The sequence below is a fragment of the Cyprinus carpio genome, unplaced genomic scaffold, assembly GCF_018340385.1.
Source record: "Cyprinus carpio isolate SPL01 unplaced genomic scaffold, ASM1834038v1 S000006811, whole genome shotgun sequence".
Classification (NCBI taxonomy): Eukaryota; Metazoa; Chordata; class Actinopteri; order Cypriniformes; family Cyprinidae; genus Cyprinus; species Cyprinus carpio.
The window spans coordinates 318179-337508 of NW_024879397.1; the positions used below are offsets into that span (position 1 = coordinate 318179).

General features: G+C 42.9%; 1 long non-coding RNA gene across 1 annotated transcript; it reads left to right on the forward strand.

The window, feature by feature from the left end:
- Window positions 1-7636: 7636 nt before the first annotated feature.
- Window positions 7637-10722, forward strand: LOC122134390. Its single transcript, XR_006160015.1, has 3 exons — window positions 7637-7724; window positions 9750-9802; window positions 10648-10722. It is a non-coding gene; the product is annotated as an uncharacterized LOC122134390 (long non-coding RNA).
- Window positions 10723-19330: the final 8608 nt, after the last annotated feature.

Sequence of the window (19330 nt, forward strand, 5' to 3'; positions counted from 1 at the left end):
GCAGCGTGATGGAACACAGGGGGCAGAAGGCGGAGTCTGGGGTGTACACGTGTAACACTCATCTGATTACTTTGTGTGTGGGTGAAAACACAGCCCGGCGTGTGACAGCATGAAAGCGGGGACTCGAATGCACTACAGAAAGCCCTTACCCTGGATCCACGAATGGGCAGGAGGGGTGCTCTTGGGCAACTCACTGCTGCCAGTGAGTTGCAAGTCCAGGATTTTGCCGTAACCCACCTGTTTGCGATCTTGGGTACTATGAAGTAGGGCTGCCCCCTAGAAGCCGAACTTCAGTGTCGGCTGGAGGGACCAAGCTCTATTGCGACCCTTTGCCAGCAGGCTCGCAACCTCGCGCACCATGACAGGAGCATCCTTGCCGCACCATCGTCCTGCAAACACCCTAAAACCTGGCGGGACGGCCCGGGCAAACTGAATCATTGTAGCCGCGAGTAATGATCATTTGGATGAGACCAGTGGGCGGGTTGGTGGAGCTCTAAGTCCAGGTTGGCCAAAAACCAACTCCGAGCGGCGGTCAAGGGAAACGTTCTGATGGCGTACTCCACAGTGCGGGCACGCTAGTCAGAACAGACAGCCCCGTTATGGGAGGCATAGTATCCCATTAGATGGTGGGGCAGAGGGGTGGGCACTCTCATTCCTGATCTGAGTGGGCAAAGAGGTCGTGTGAGAAGGCAATGCGTTCTCGAGCCGGCTCTGCTTGGAAACCTGGCAAGGGCAGAGTGGGAAATGAGAGTGTGCTGAGGAAGCACGTTCGCAAACTGTCGTCCGTGGCCTCTTGAGACCCGGAGGTAGATGAAACAACTCTTTCCAATGAAGGTTTGGGTTCCGTGGGGCCAGTGGCGGAACAAAATGAAAAGAAGAACAAAGATTTTTCCCCGGCCCTTCTCTGGGAGAAGGAAGTGGTCCCTGCTACCATCTCCTGAAGAGCTGAAAAAATCCCCAACTCCAGGTCGCCCGTCTCAGGGACGCCGCTTGGCCTGACACTTAGCAGGATTGGGGCAGAGATGGGGCTGCGCCGCCCTTGGTCTGCGGGCCATCTCCTAGCTGCGGCTGGGGTGGAGGCTGCTGCTGTGCCAGGTGGGAGTGGAGGAGACCACAGAGGGGCCGCCCTCAGCGATGAGCAGGCTGAGGTGGCTGAGCCGGCAGTGTGGAGGCATCAGCAGCGGTGCCAGCCAGGGCAGAATATGCTTTGATGGCCTCAGACTGCTTCTGCGGAGGCAGAGAACTGCTGGGCAAAATTGTTCCACGAAAGTACGCGGTCGCCTGAAGAGGACAGCCTGGGAGACCGGGGAGTTGAGGAGCTGAGTCCGATCAGACTCCCTCATGTCTGCCAGGTTTAGCCATATGTGGCGCTCCTGTGACCACCAAAGTTGACATCACCTGACACAAGGAGCGCGCAGTGAACCGTCGTCGCCTGGAGAGCAAGGTCGGTAGCAATGCACGCCTCCTGCAAAACCTCTGGGTCAGCAACTGCCCCCGTGCAGCTCTTTGAGCACCTTGGCCATGGTAGACCTGAAGGGTGGCCATGGTGTGCAGGGGAGAAGCGGGCCTGGCCCACAGCTCTGTAAGCCTTGGCCACAAGCATGGATGAGAACTTACAGGCTTTGGAGGGAAGCTTGGGACCACCACACCATGTGGAGGCACTCTGAGGGACACAATTGCATCACAACAGTATGCTCCACTGGGGGTATCCCAGCATACCCCGTTGGCTGCTCCGCCATCGAGGGCAGTGAAGGCGGAGGAAGCACCAGAACGGTTTCGGTCAGTGAAAGGTGCCTTCCGTGAACTGGTCACTTCCTGGTGCACCTCCGGGAAGAAAGAAAGCAAGCTGGCGAGCACGAGCCGCCCCCAGGAAACCAGTCGTCCCAGCCTCGAGCGTTTGGGGCAGGGTTGACGATTCCACCTCGAGCCCGATACTCTCAGCTGCCTGGGAAAGCACGGCCTTCAGCTTGGGATCAGGACTCGGGCAACGCTGGCACTCCCAAAGGGAGGCAATGCAGCCGAATCCTCATATCCCGAGGACTCAAGCCCGTCTTGTGATGCGGCAATCGACATTTTGTCCCTTCCTTTTGCCAGCCCCCGAATGAGATGCCAGGAACCTGATGAGAGGGTCCCGCAAACTCATTCTGGAAACTCAACTGGCTGCAGCGTTTGGGAGGGGAAGCCCACATGGTAACCCTCAGATCAGCCTGGCCACCAGCCAAAGTAGCCCTCTTATGAGAAGAGGAACTAGATTGGGGTATGGCAGAGGGGACTCTATACCGTTAATGTAATCAAGTCTCGATCTTAATGCCTGAGAATAGTCATGTCCCCGCAATGAGAACATGAAGTCATCCACGAACGCAGTCTCCAAGTCTCAAGCGTGCTGAAAGCCCAGACACGTGCCACCAGTGATCGTGGCCGTCACGAGGAGCCATATATCCACCGCACCACAGAAACACACGGCCGGAAGACATCTTTAAAAAAGATGCAAACACAACCCTAAAACTCTTTAGAAAGCTCTTTTCAGAGGTGCTGAAGTGCTCAGAGGACGCGGGAGATGAAGGCAGGAAGCTCTTGACGAACTGCTGAATCGCGCCGTCACACCAACACCAGCTGACTCGCTTTAAAAGCACTCCGGTGAAACCAGCAGAAGATGTGCTCGGCAAAAGCTTGAATGCGAGTTGCTTGCACTGCTCCTTATATACCCACACAGCGGGGCGGAGCTCGTGATGCAAATCCCGCAGACCAAGGTACACTGTGAACCATTGGGCATTTTGTTACCACTCGAAGGTCATTGGGCTCTCGGGGCGAGACCCCATTCGTCAGTCTCTGTCTGACATACATGTTGAATGTGACCAACTGAAAGGGAACAAAGGATTCTCCACCCAGCCCTTCTCTGCTGGAGGGAGTGGTGCAGTCTCCGGGTCACCTTTCTCAGGTCCTCTTGCACTTGCTCTTGCCGCCAGGTGTGGCGGGGGCCTGGAACAGGCTGGGCGTCCTTGCCTGCAACCGGCTCCATGATGCTAGACTGGTGTAAAGGCTGCTGCTTGTGGGCCATGGGAAGAGGAGGCAGCCACAAGGGGGTCATACACGGTGACATGCAGGCTGAGGAGCTGTGGCCTGGGTGGAAGCAGCAGGTTCCTCCAGCGCATGAAGTGTTTAATTGCCTCAGTCTGGCCGTGGAGGGCAGAAGGCCACATCCCCACAAGCTCTGTAAGCACTGCCAGGTAAGCCTGATGAAACTTACCTACAGGCCCGTGAGGGAAAACATGTCCACAGGTCACCCTGCCGCAGAGTGGGAGTGGCTGTTGGACACAATTGCATGGCCACAGACCGCCGCCCCACTAAAGGGCATGTTGGGGCCGCGTTCCCCAAAGCGGACCCCACCATCGACGGTGGGTGAGAGCGGAGTGGTGACTCTGATCTACAAGACTTGTTTTGGGCACTGTAAAAGCGGTACCTTCCATGATCTTGTGAGCTCCTCATGCACTTTCCGGGAAAAATGCTGAATCACGCAGGGGAACTGGCCACCGCACACTCTAAGTGTGGCTGTCTGCATTAAAGAAGATCTTTTTTCTCGCTCCGTCGAGACCGCGACACCGCGTGCAATGCCAATAAACGCCTGCACCTCGCTCTTGCATTCACTTGAAGAGTGAGAGCAGTAGTCAAGTCAAGTCAAGTCATCGTTATTTATATAGCGCTTTAAACAAAAAAAGATTGCGTCAAAGCAACATGAACCCACATTAATTAGGAAAAACAGTGTGTCAATATACAAAATGACCCGTTAAAGGCAGTTCATCATTGAATTCAGTGATGTCATCATGCAGCTCAGTTCAGTTTAAATGGTATCTGTGGCAATAATTTGCAATCAAGTCAACGATATCGCTGTAAATGAAGTGTCCCCAACTAAGCAAGCCAGAGGCGACAGCGGCAAGGAACCAAAACTACAACTCCATCAGTGAGAGAATGGAGAAAAAAAAAATGACCTTGGGAGAAACCAGGCTCAGTTGTGGGGGCCAGTTCTCCTCTGACCAAGACTAAACCAGCAGTTTTCAATTCCAGGCTGCAGCAAAACGTCAGGGTTGTGCAGAAGAATCATCTGTTCCTGGTGGGTCTTGTCCCGGTGGTCGTCTGAGACAAGGGTCTTTACAGGGGATCTGTCTCTGGGGCTCTAGTCCTGGTCTCCGCTGTCTTTCAGGGCTGTAGAGGTCCTTTTCTAGGTGCTAATCCACCATTCTGGGCTGGATACGTCCTGGATCCTACGTGACTGCAGTGACCCTCTGACTTTGGATACAGACTGGATCTGGTGGCCACGGTGACCTCGGAATAAGGAGAGAAACAGACTAATATGAGCGTAGATGCCATTCTTGTCTTCTAACGATGTAGCAAGTAGTACATCGGGTGTTATGGGAAGGTGTTTCCGGTTCAGGTTTAACCTAATTAATGCAGCCTAAAAATCCTTTAACGGATTTGGATATTAGAAGTGTATTAGTATGTTATGTGTAAGCCAGGTTAAAGAGATGGGTCTTTAATCTAGATTTAAACATGCAAGAGTGTGTTTGCCTCCCGAACAATGTTAGGTAGGTTATTCCAGTAGTTTTGGGCGCTAAATAGGAGAAGGATCTGCCGCCCCGCTTGCAGTTGACTATATGATCTAATCGGGTTCCCCATTTCTGGCCAAGTTGTTTTGAGCGGCCCCTGTGGTGCAGTGGCATGGGCCCTTTCCGAGGAAAAGGCTTGGTGTATACCTTTCACTTCCTTGGTGCTCCCCACCAGGTGGACAGGCATGCGCCTCGGCACAGCGTGGTTGGATTTCATTCCCCAGTTTGCCCCCTAGGGGGCGCCAAGTCTTGTTCCCTCTCCCGGGAACCATGCTTGCATGAGTAACTCGAGACGTTTTCATGTTTGTTACAAACAAACAAAAGGATGTTGTAAAGAGTGCCTTCGCAGCGTTTTAAGCACAGGATTGCAGAATAAATCTTATCAGCATGATGGTGCAAAATAACAGCATTTGGTTATAGTTAGACTATATAGTTAGACTTGTAATATGGTGAGTGAAAAAAAAAAACAAAGACCAGAAATGTGCTACAGATATGGTGTTGGGCACTTTGGATGCACTGGGGGACTCCTTGGTGAATGTGAAACATCAAACAATGGCATCAGCTGACATTCCACTGCAAAAACTAAATGATACGTGTCTATGTATTTAACAACCAGTCTGATCACTCTGAGAACAGGCTTCAATGCCATTATGTCTATTTAATACAGAAACACAATACATCAGTGATTTAATACATACAATGCAAAATACTCTGATTTGCATGCAATGAATTTCTTTGAAGAACAATGCTTAATGTTAAATAATGCTATTGTTGTTTTTTTGTTTTCAGTCATGTTGTTCCACTGAACATGATCCTAAATTTCAAGACATTCACTGATAATGAGCTGGAGACACAATGAATGCAAGATTGTATGTAATAAAAGTATAATTTACTACATAACCTGTCTCACAATTCTTTGTAATTACCATTGTGTATGAAAACGTGGTATATATGCATATACTTGCCTTAGGTTAAAAATAGTTACTTTGAGCTGAATTTTAGTTTTATTAGCTTGTTTTATCTTCTGTATAACAGAATGAGAATGAATATCTTGCTATAGTTTAAGGATTGAGCCGATCATTATGTTCTTCTGTATCGTGTTTGTGCAAAAGTGGAAAACTGAGTTGTTTGGATCTTTCTAATGTTATATGTTTACTGATGTTTTCTCATAACTGACTCAAATCCCATCATATAAAAGATTTGTAGAATATACAGTTAATTTTAAAGTTAATTTTGAACAGTATCTCTATTAAGTATTTACTCAGTTTAGATGTGGAACAACTATCATTTACAGCCTCTTGGAGGCAGCAGAGTAAACTGAAGTATCTCATCCACAAAATATGTTTTTACTTTGGTTTGGCCACATAGACATGCAACTTAACGTTTGCTTGCAAGAATCTTAAACTGTGTAAAGTTTCAGTGATCATAAAACAAGTCAAGCTTGCAAGAATCTTAAACTGTGTAAAAAACAAAAAGCAAAAAGCTGTAGTTGAGTTCTTGAGCCAGTGCATTGAAACTCTTTAAGGGCTGCAAAGGAAACCCAAAAATATCTTTGCTATGAGGACATTAATGACACACAGGGCTGGGCTCCTTTTACTTGTGGCAGTGTGTATGACAAACATCCTGGTAAAGAAAGTGGGATGTTCACCCTGCAGGTTATCTTGGTGCCTGCACTCAGGTTTGGGATGTTCACACACACACACACGCTCACCTCACACACACACACACACACAGTATATAAGCATAAACTGTCCCAAATCAGTCTATATAATACAAAAACAATAGAGTTCTGAAGAATCAAACTGAATGAAAACAAACAGGCAACATAACCAACCGCCACCCGTTTGCTTACATAAAAGTAACGTTTGAAAGGACAAGGCTCTATGTTAGGGACTTCTCTATCTCTTTAAGAAGAAGACTGTACTTCTAATTCCTCTGCATGAATGAGGATGTAACTTGAATCTCTGCATTCTTTTCATTCTTACATTGACGATAAAGTGTGTTCACATCATACCAGCCCACTCACTCAATCACTCACTCACTCACTCACAAACTCACTCAGTCAGTTCTGGTCTGATATCATCCTGAGTCTCTCCTCTCATCAGACTGAAAATATTACAGTCGCTTGACAGCACTTAAACAGTTTGTCAGAATAAAATTGAAAGAGAGAGTATATATGAGACAGATCTTGCTGAATTGAGAAAATATATAAAAATAAACAAAAAACTCTTGTTGTCAGCTGTTTGTTTTCATTGATGAAAATCATTTGAAAGACAAGTTCATGAAAAAGTGACTGTATGTCACAAATGAGGGTATGTATAACTGGTAGCTCTGCATTCTTCTTGTTTTTTACAGTGACAAACTGAAGTCAGCTCATACAATATAAAAAAATAACTTTTATCTGTGTGTAATACTATTATTATTAATATTTTGTTCATTCTTAGAGGGAGTTCAGATCAGAGATACTGTAAACTGATAACTGTCTGAGTGTGGTAATACTATTATTTACATTTTGATAATCTTACAGAGAATAAAAACAAACTAAACCTCAAACAAATCTTCCTCAATAAACACATGATCTCTCTCACCCGCCCATCTGACAACTAACCACTGAAATCTCTCCTCCCATCAGATTACAGAGAATACAGAGTATATCACAGTGTCTTCACAGCACTTCTTCAGTCTGTCAGGAGGAAGACGAGAGAGAGGAAACTACGAGACAGATCTTTCTCCACTGAGACCAGATATGGAAACCAAAAAATAAAATAAAAAATAATAATAATAATAATAAACTTCAGTGCAGGTAGGCTATCTATAGCATGTCTGTTTGAGTTGATAATAAGCTCAAGATAATTTTGAAAGGCATTTAATGGAAAATCCAGGTTTTCAGTTCACTGTCTTTTGGTTTCTCTGCAGCTCATGAATGAGGATGTTACTGGATGCTCTGCGATCTTGTCCTACTCTTACACTTAGCAAAAAACTGAAGATAAAACAAGATAAGATCCAAAAATACAACATTTCCCAGAGATAAAACATCATCAAGAGAAATGATTCACTTAAGGATCCAAAAATACAACATTTCCCAGAGAAGTTTACGAAAGGAAGCTTCACTTTCACACTCATGTAAGTTACTGATTAAATTTACTCTTTATGTTGTTTCATCCTTTTCCTTTCACTAATATGAAAACATATAAGCAGTGTTGGGAAGGTTACTTTGGAAATATAATAGGTTACAGATTACAGGTTCTCTATTTAAAATGTAGTTTAATTATTTCAATTACTTTTTTAAATTATTGTAGCTGATTGCATTTGATATTATTTTTTGATTACTTTTCTAAATAATGGTTTCAAACTGTTAATCTTTTCAAACATGTAAATCAGGCAGGGGTAACCTTACAGTAGCACTCAACACTGATTAGCCTACTGTCCCTTTCGAAAACTTTAAAGACCTTGTCATTTTAAAGCACAGCCACCAAAAAAAATCAGACTTACTTTGAGATCATTCTGAGGTTAAATACAGATTTAAAACCATAACAAAAATCAAACTAGTTAGTAGCGACACTGTTTTTGAAATCAAATCACTGCATAGTTATGTCAGGAAACACTGGCATCTAACAATGCCTTGGGAAACAAACAAACAAACAAAAAACAAACAAACAAAAAGTAATCTTAAAAAAATGAAGTATATACATAAACCCATATAGGAAATAAAACAATTTTTGAAAAAGCATGTGTCCTATTCTGTATCTCATATTTTAGAGCAGTCACTGCCAATTTATCAAAGAAAATCAATTAAATCTGTATGTGGGGAGTTGTGTGAAAAGAAGAAGAAGAAAAAAATCCGATGTAACCCCTTTGTACATTGTTAACATTTTCATAAGTAACTGTAATTTAACTACACATTTTTTTTTCTCAGTAACCTGTGACTGATTACAATTACATTTATTTTTAATTAAATTATATAATTTAGTTACATAACTATCTACTCCCCAACACATATATTGCATATAAGGGTGCTATAGCTACCTGTTGAAAAGATCTATCCATCTAAGATCTAATGGAGCCAGGAGATCGAATATGTTGGTCAGAAGAGAGAAAAAATGTCAAATTTGCCATCATTTCCTCAGCTGTTGTGTATAAAACCCACCTGAAGTTTTAAATCCTAAGTAATATAACACAGAGTAGTGTGCATAAAGTAAATGTACATAAAAAAAATAAAATAATATAAAAACTTCGCTATACAATGCTAATAACTGTGGAAACACATCAAGACAGTCTCTGAAAAGGGTCCATAATTTTACAGTGAAACTGGCACAATATTTTGTAGTCTAACAATGAAGGAACTAAAAAAACTAATCTTTTGAAGAACTGAAGTCCAGACATGACAGAGATATGACTGGAGACACAGTGACGGACAGCAGAGACTTGTTCAGTATTATACTAATAGTGAAGACTGAGTCAAAGATCAGGAGTTGGCTACATGTGATGAAAAGCTTGGGAAAGTCACCTTCTGTCGCCGGTGTCTTGAATATACTGAAGAAAATCTTAATACGTTTAACAAGTTTCTGGTGTGCGTTTCATATCGTTCACGTGGTTACTGTTGACGTCACTTACGTCTGATGTCATCCGTAGCACGCATGGCATACTGATGCGGAAGCGTGTTTGATACTGAAAACAAAAGAGTATTTAATCTTAGTTTTAAGACATATTTAAATGCAATATATTAAAATAAAAATATATTAATAATATTAGTGCACCATGATGATCAGGTATGTTCGATGAGTTCAGAACGCTATGTGGACAAACACGTCTTCCTGTTTTGGTTGTGTTTCTGTTGTGGGGTTGTGGTTTTGTTGATGCTTAATTGAAACGAATTAAAGGGAACCTTTTAGTTTAAATTTTTTTTTTGTTAGAACCTTTAGCACCATTAACACCTTAGACATGAAGTGGTTGATTAATCTGATTATTCAGGTTTATCCTGTATGGGAATACTACCTTTTATTTAGTAATTTTCCATGAGCATTAGCAGTTAGCATTGCTGTCTGGAGTGTTATCTTTGTACTATCTCATCGCGTTTGCGTTATGTGGAAATAAAACCCAGTCGAGTCACAGTATTTAACAGGATCTTGTTTCTTTCTGTTTCTATAGTTGCAGCTTCATCTGTGTATACACATATATATTTGCAGTGCTGTTAAATAAAGGTAAGCTTCTGAACAACACACTTAAAGGTGCAGGTGATTTGTGAGAAACACTGCTGATAATTGTACAGTAATTGCATCTCAAACACAACCCTCCCTTCTATAGTGCCCCTAAATTCATGAACATGCTATGCAGCACAAACATAGATTTACCACAAAGCTGCTTTGAAACGATGTGTATTGTGGATGCTATACAAATAAATAGACTTGACTTGAATGAACCAGCCTGAAGATTTCTTACTATTAGAGACGCCAAACACAAGATGCAGAGGACGGAGAGGGAGCCATTCATATAATGAAATGAACGTGAACCGGGAAACAAAGCAAAACCAGTATATACGCCTCCTGTCATTGCAGAAGACAAAGGCAACCTCCACATCCGCCCTTCCCAACTCAGTGCCTTCTCCAATGCTGGAAAGATTTTACCAATATTAACATGTTCAGCTTTTGCTCTGATCATAATCTCTCTTTCACAGTGATATTCCATCTGACGTTTTTGCTCTTTGGTAAAGTCTCAGATCATCTGTTCTACAAATCTCATGCTATTCATATTCTCTCTCTTCCTATCATGAATATAAACACCCAATTATTGGCTGATTGGCTGCATGAGAGAGTGTGGTGGTGTCTTGGGACGGATCAGTCATATAGACTATGTACAAACCAATATATAGTTATTATTATTTTTTTTTGAGACTCACAGCAGACAGACAGAGATAGCAAATATTTCTCAAAATATTTGTTTATGATTTTGATTGCATTTATCCATGATATTTCTACAAGAAATCACTGACTGCACTTATGTGATAAATTCATGCCACAGGCTTTCTTTTCTAAAGTCTCTTCATCAGTGTCTCTGGATGTCACAGTAGAGGGTTTCATCGGTGGTTCTGTTGTCCTGCCCGGTTCTTCAGCTGAAACATGATCTTAAAACTTCAAGAGGTTGATGGGAGCTGGAGACACAATGGCAAGACAAAAATGTGTGTGATTTAATTCCACGCAGTAATTCAATAGAGACAACAGGACCCACGATACAAGAACAGAACCAAAAACTTTCCCTGAAGGGTATGAACGAAGAGAAACTTCTCCATCAGAACTCACTGATCTCACTCACGCTGATGCAGGGAAAATACATCTGTCTCATCACACCCTCAGATTACAGAAGACTGTAGAGCTGATCGTCAATGGTGAGTTGAAACTAGCTGTTTTTTAATCTAAATGAAGCTCTATGAATTAAAATCTATAATGGTAGATGGCCCTGTATTGATGATGTTTCAGTCTTAAAAGCTGCTGTATATAAATGATATGGATCTGTTGTCTTCGTCACAGTGCAGTAATGTTTGTTTTTCTACTCAGAATTTTTTGTTGCCCAGAACCAAATCACACAGAAAAAAGGAAAATCAAAAACCACTGATCAAGAAAACCAAGAAGAAACCAGGACCAGACAGTGTTGAGAAATCATGGCTTTGGATCCTGGTTTTGTACTCTATAACAGTACGTCTTTACTTTTCATTGTAATTATCTTTAGAAGAAAGATCCCAAGCTGCCCTTAAGGTCAGCCGTGAACACGGCGTGGGTTCAGACACTCGTAAGGATGGAGCCTTGGCCCACGTTTATGAAATCAGTACCCTGCTGATGATCAGTGATGAAGCAGCTAAAGCAGGTGAATGACACAGATTGTGCAGGCTTGGTGCTCCGGCAGCAAACTCGCATGAGCTTTCTCTTCTTAACACAGAGGATCAGAGAGCGGAAGTTAAAGCTTTCATTGTTGCGTGCCGCAGTGACGTGTTACTACACACTTAGGGCTACCTAGCCAGTCGCAGTGACTTGGTCATGTATGATTTCAGGCTAATTCAAGCAGAATCCCAAAATTTTCAAACCATTTTTTAAAATTATTGTAATATACCATGCACATTTGCGGTTCATTGACAAGGTTTCACTAATCAATGTTGATGTTGCTAATATTGCCACAGTACTAAGCTGATTTCTTGCCTTTAAATAGCCCCATTGCTGAGTCAAAAACACCCAATCAGTGTGACACTAAATACCTACCTGTTCATGAACCTTTTTTTTTTTGTCTTTCATTTGTTATTTATTTGACAGGGTTCTATTTATTTTTAGGAGCATTTGATGTTTTGATGTCATAAGTGTCAGTTCGCACTGATTAAAGGATCACCTGTGTACCAAGGGCTCAATATTTAGGCTCATTTCTCCTTTTCCCATTTTTAAAAAAAATCATGCTTTGTTACATCATGAAACTATGAGGGTAAAAAATTTAAATTTATTGTCAAAATTGAGATAAATGAATAGAAATTAAGCTTTAAGAAGCACTGACCAAGTCTTATTACTGAGAAAAAAAATACAAATTTTTTTCGGTAGTTGTGACTTAGTACGCCATATTTTTACGTCGATAATTTTGACTTTCATAATGTGTGATGTGATAGCTTTGCATGTATTTTTTTATGTATGGTGTATAATTCTTCTGTAGCTTCAGTGATGCAGCTCAAGATTCATCACATATCATAACTGAGCCAAAGCACAACACACATAATTACCAAAAAACAAATTAATGTTTATCCGTAAGTGCTATGCTGTAAACTTCTAATTCCTTACAAAAGTTTACATATTGCAGCTTAATAACTATTTTTATATATGGTACTGTTTGATTTATTTTTTGTTTTACCACTTATGTAAAGTGCTGTTTTAAATACTACTTGTATATGAAATGTTGCCATGCCTCTCACTTTGAAAAGTTGTCTTTTAGCTGAATTTTTACAGCTTCCCAGTGCAAATACACTTGTACTGTTATTATTTTTGCCTTATGCAATTCATTATTGTGCTAACAGATGAGATTTGAAACATGGAAATGAGAAAACATTTTTGGCTGAGTTAATGGAAAATGATCCGTATCAATTATACCACTGCCTTAACTGTTTCTGTATTGCAAGTGTTTGGCTTTTGATTTAGACATATTTTGTATTGGACCATATGTTAGTGAACATATACTGAAAATGTTTTATTTTGTGAAAATCGACTTCAATATTCTCAGGCATTTACATAGCATTGTGTTTCATTGTATCCTGATGTAAACTTTAAGACCAAATAAAGTGTCTAAATGAAATGGCATCTGTCCGTGTTTTTTCTTTGCACTTTCTACTAAGATCATTTATTACATTTATTTATTTATTTATTTAGTAGACATCTGTATGCAAAGCAACGTTCCTCATAAATGTCTCAGCCAAACAATTCCATTGTGTTTACTTCTTGTTCAAATGACTGTCACATGTTTTCTGGTTAAAAAAAAAAAAAAAAAAAAAACCGTGCAACAACCAATTGGTTGTTTATTGTTGTTTAAAACAAAATTTTATTGTGGTATCTCAACAAGCTTACTTCAATGTGGATGTTATTATTACATGTGAAAGTAACTGGTCACGACAAACAGCTTTATGATAGGCTAGCTTACATGTATAAATAAACTGGATCATGACAACGAGCTTTTTATTGATGTTTTCCCGGCGATCTCACCCGTCTGACTGAGGCCAGACTAAAAAGATGCTCAGGACAGTTGACAGGGCACTGCTGCGTGTCGTCACGAAAGCTTATCCTTTCACATTTTTTTTTAAGAAACTTGCCACTTTAAACATTCAAAAGAGGTTTAAAGCATTCAGAACACAAGACGCGGGGAAGCCCCAAACTGAGTAGCTGGTTACTCGCGCGCTGTATTCGGTGCACGCAGAGAGCCGCGTCGCACGGACATTAACGCTGAACCGAGCTCTCCTTCAGGAAGTTCGCGTCCTCATGCACCTGAACGAACAAATACAAATCACAGTTTAAACAAACAGAAATAGATGTGATTTAGAGCCCACTTCCAGCACCCCGCGCTGCTCTGGTGGTTCAGGCTATAAGCCGGTTTTATTCCATAAACGTGCCGTCTATTTTCTCTGGGTACCGAGCGATGCCTATTCAAGCAATGATCTATCTTTTGAGCTGCCCTGTTCCAAAGGTTTGATCAAATCCAGCTGGCAAACCAGTGGAATTGCTCCGCGAATCAGCTTGAATGATCTTGTCTAGTTCCCTGCTGCGCGCTGAGCGTTCAGCGGCCTGCCTAGGGCTGTGGGTGAATATCAAGAGCGCGTTGAAAGTGTGGCTTTGGATCTACACTGAATTTAAATCTCAAATCAAATCGTAGTAAAAGGCTATTGTTTCCATAGCGGGATGAAGATCTTTATTAGATGTGAATACATGTGTGTGCTGCTCCATGGTCTAAATAGCCAGGCTTTTGCACTTCTAGATAGGTAATTGGCCTGGGATTACATTTTCATATACGACATACTTCACTTTCATGGACATTACCAGTTTGTTGTAGGTAAATTCTATTATACATTAAAATATTATTTTATATTACCAAGCTGTCAAGTAGAGTATGGAATGGAATACCTCCCAAACTCAAGTGTTAGCTCTGTTCCACGGAGGAATGCCTCTCATTCAGGATACAATGTATTTCCCATGTATTTATGCTTGCCAGAAACTATACATTTATTTCCTTTTCTTTCAGAAACAGACAGGTGTCATGTGTGAGGAGTTTTCTACCGTCTCTCTCTGTAAGCCAAAGGAGGTTATTTATACTATATCTTTAAAATAAACATTATGTTTAGTGATGCAAATCAGAATTTTCTATCAGCTGTGTCTCTCTCCAGTTTCTCAGAGTCCATGCGATCCCTTTCAGAAATCATTCTAATCTAACTATATTGGACTTTATTAATACAGCGCTCAGAGAAAACAGTTTTGGGTGTTATATAATATGTTACATCAAATTTTATCCATGTATCTATATAAAAACCGACTGTAGATATACATATGATCCAAAGTAAATTGTAGGTAAATCTACTTGAGTAGTTTTTTTTATCCACATACTTTTTTACTTCTTACCTAAGTAAACTATTTCAGACTTGGTACCTTTTAGTTTTACTTGGAGTACCAGTTTCTTTTGGGTACTCTACCCACCTCGGGATTGCCTCTGGAAGCATTTAACACTGAATCTGCCTTCTAGCTTCTTTTTTTTTTAGATACCGGCTAACTATATAAAAACGATGCCAAATCCCACCCGTCTTGGAAAAGTGGGTTCGAAAAAACTGCTCAGTCATAGTTCCTAAGTGAAAGTAAAACCGTGGAGCAAGATAGACTCGGAATGTGTATCCTTGTTAATAGGTGCATTGTCTCTCTAAAGGTGACTGCGCCTTAATTTACTGAGCTACTGGCTGCTCCGGTGTCTCTTAATGCCTAAATCCGCGGATGGATGACACAGACTCATCACACTGCTCTTGGCTAAGCAATTACACTTTGTATGTTTTAACACGAAGACATGCCCAGTCAAACCAAAAAAATTATTCAGATCAACCAGATATAATTGTTACTGGTTTTTGCGGGTCATCTAGTTGTCATCTGTGTACAACTGTATGTACTAAGCAACCCTATTAAAGGGACCCCTGTAGACGCCTTAGACCCAATAAAGTCTCTACTGTGAGCCTCCCGTGTACTACTGCTTAAAACTTGTTTTTTATGTATACGCAATTTGGGAAACCAAATAGAATATCTTCAGGATATTGGACATGGACATGACCCCACGATTTTTGACGTGTGTTTTTCTATATTTTATACAATGATACATGCAACCTTTTCACAACTCACCCAGACCCGGTAAACTGACACAATAAGCACTTGCTTACTAACTGGTCACATCAAACGTATGGCATAGTTGTGTAAAATATTGTGATTCCATCCTCAGTGTACTGCCTAGTTCTGTTGTGTGAGTAACTCCTTGTGTTAGTATTAAATGATAAATGTTTTTCATTTTGAACAAAGTAAATGGTTTCTCAGCCTAATAAAAAAACCAATGATGGTAAATACCGCTCAGCAGTGTAAATCTGTGAGGGAAATGGACTTGTGGGTGCTCTTTGACTCCGGAGCAGTGTTGATATCTCGAGCCTCCTGGTGCATAGTGGAACCACAAAATAACTCCACGATTCAGAGAGAATGTGAAAACCTCATAACATATAAACTGCACTGAGATACATGTAACTATAATGACACGTGAAGGTGTGTCTGATATAAATTTTGAGCACTATGAGAACAAGCTCTCCCCGGGTGGGTATGTCCTATACTAGTGAACAAAGGCACAATACAACAGTGCATTTTACATGCAATACAATTATTCAGGTTCTTACAGGCCTGGACACCTGAAGATAATGCTTATGTTAAAAAACTTGGTTCATTTGGTTAAATAGCCAAGCAAATTGTATGGAAGTATAAAACCTCGAGCGAAGCATACAAATATAAAACACAATTTCACAACCTCAGGGGCCCACTAAGTAAAATAACAATACAAACGCCCCGCAATACCCATAGGTCTATGGAGGAATTAAGTTCCAGTAGCAACTTAACGCAACATATTAGCATTGTTAGTCATAACATTGATACAACCAATTAACCAAACCTATATTCAATCAAAAAAAAGCGTTCTGAAGAAACCGATGATGAATCGAAAAAAGCAACACACAACAATTTGCAAGCTTAAACCACGTAAAGGTGTTGATCTGGCGAAAGGACGGTAGAAAATGATTATTACAAACGCCCACATTTCTGGGGTCTTCCTGCTGTTCTCGGCCTGACTTGATGCTACTACCTGGAATCTCTGCATAATTTAAAGTTTTCAAATGTGGGACCCCGTGTGTTCACTTTAGACCAGCCCTCTGACTCATCTGGCCCCCTTCAGTACCCGCACAGACACACCGCAGTCACCCAAATCGACTCCGTTCACATCCTCCTGTGTTACTAAATCGACTCGCTCAAGTGACTCAGATTTTCACTTTACCTCAGTCAGTCCTCACTCGCTCTGATACAATGACAAGACATACACGAAATTTAACATTCACTCAGTCTCTCATTCCACTCAACAGGGTACTCACCTCACAGCGCATCACTTTGACTCGTTGACTCAATCAATTAGTCACTCCAATCAGTCACTCGTAGTCGGTTGCCGAGTCGCTCAACTCACCAATCAGTAACTCAATCACGTCCCGCGTCACACCAACTCGCTCAACGTCACTCAAACGATCAGCTGACGTCACTCGATTTACTCAGTCACTCTCCTCACTAACGTCATTCGCTCATCATGTGTCATGTCACTCGCTTGACTCACACAAATGTCCCGCGTGTCACGCCTCAATGAGCACTCAATCCACTGGAGCAGCTAGTTCACTCAGTCACCATTACTTACATACTAACACAGAAGCTCACTCCAACGTCACACGACAATGACTCCACTACAATGTGTAACTCGCTAATCTCACACACTTCGCTCACTCCCTCGATCGCTTACTCCAGTCGACTCCTCAGACACAACCCACTGCTTGGAATCTAGTCAGGCAATCCACTCGTCACTAACGTTACACTCCAGCACCTCGCTCACTCAATCACTCGGTCACTGTCGCTACGCTCAGCAAATTGTCAGTGAGTCTATTGCCCTCAACTCAGTCACCGTAACATCACTAGTACTCACGGGCTCATCCACTCATAACTAGTCACTCCGTCCTCACCTCACTCCACCGCTCACTCACCACTCAGTACACTCACATCACTAGCTCATCTAAATCTCACTCACTCACTCCAAATACAGGGCACTAACTCATCATTGCACTCGCCGCTCGGATCATTTCTTTGGGCATGAAATTCAGTATAATATGTCAACTCACCGCTCACTCGCTCGCTACACCTAACTTACTGTCACTCCACCACTCAGTCACTCACAGTACACTTCCTACACTAAGTCCCCCCCCCCCCCCTAAAGGCATAAACTCACGCAAAAACTCACTTCACTTCCTCATCGACTTCCATCATTGACTCGATCGCTTCACGCTCCTTCCAAGCAGTCAATGCACCCACTACACTCCGCTCGCTTCTTTCCTAACTCAGTCTCCAACTCACTGACTCAGTCGTAGACGTCAGTTCCACTCACTTCCTCGCTTTCCACTTCCACCCCGCCATCTTCTGGAACCATCGCTCAGTCATCACAGTCACTCACTCAGCTCAACTCCCTGCAGGATAACCAGGTCAGGCAGTCAGTCAGGCATCCCGCTCGCTCGACTCAACTCACTCAAAAGCCAATCAGCACCTCATACATCTACTATGTCCTCATATCTTTCACTGCACTCCCGCTCAGTTCACTAAACAGTCGCTCGTTCACTACTCAGTACTCGCTAGCTCACTCCGCTCATTCACTCAGTCACTCAGTCACTACTCACTACTCAGTCCAGTCCCTTTCACTCTACTCAACTCGCTCAACATACACCGCTCGCTCACTACTCCAATAAGTCATTCCTCCCTCCTCACGCTCACTCACTGCTGCTCACTTCACTCACTCACTCAGTCACTCGCTCACTCACTCACTCGCTCACTCACTCCATCGCTAACTCAGTCACTCCGTCACTCACTCAGCACTCACTCACTCACTCAGTCGCTCACTCACTCACTCGCTCACTCTAGCTCACTCACTCACTCGCTCCGCTCACTCGCTCACTCTCACACTCACTCGCTCGCTTACTCAGTCGTCGCTCAGCCATCACTCACAATCAGTCAGTCAATCACTCAGTCACTCGCTCATCTACCCAACACTCTCAGTCTGTCTCATCACTCGCTCTAACGCGCTCGCTCACTCACTTAAGTCGTCACTCATTGCTCCATCACTCAGTCACCGCTCACTCACTCAGTAACTCAAACTCACACACTCACTCACTCCCTGGCTCACCAGTCACTCGCTCACACGCACTCATCACTCCGTCACTCCACTCTATCGCTCACTCACTCCACTCATCATCACTCAGTCCCTAACTTCAATCACTCACTGCTCGCTCGCGCTCATGCCCACAGCTGTACGCATCAGTGCCTCAGTCAATCAGTTCACTCACTCGCACTACACCTCACGCGCGCAATCACTCACTGCAGCGGTCACTCAACGACCACTCGTCATCAGACCACTACATCATCAGTCAGTCATATGTTCGAGGTCAGTGACAACTGCATCACTCACTAACTCGCTCACTCGCTCGTCACCTCACTCAATCAGTCACGAGCGCTCGATCCCTCGCTCACTCCTCAGTCACTACTCAGTCACTCACTCACTCATCAGTCACTCAGCACTCATACTCACTCACTCACCCGTCAGTCGTCACTCACTCACCACTCACGTAGCGCTCACTCGCTCGCCATCACTCAGTCACGCGCTCGCTCACTCACTCATCAGTCACTCAGTCCCACTCGTAATCATAACTCACTCAGTCGGTCAGTCAGCTTCAGTCACTCACTCGCTCGGCTCACTCAGACTCGTCACTCACTCACGCACTCGCATCAATGTGTAGACTCGCCTCACTCCTCACCCATCATCGCTCGCTCCTCGCTCACTCACTGTCAGTCAACTCAGTCACTTGTACTCACCTCCACATCGTCAGTCAGATTCACTCACGCACCTCGATCACTCGC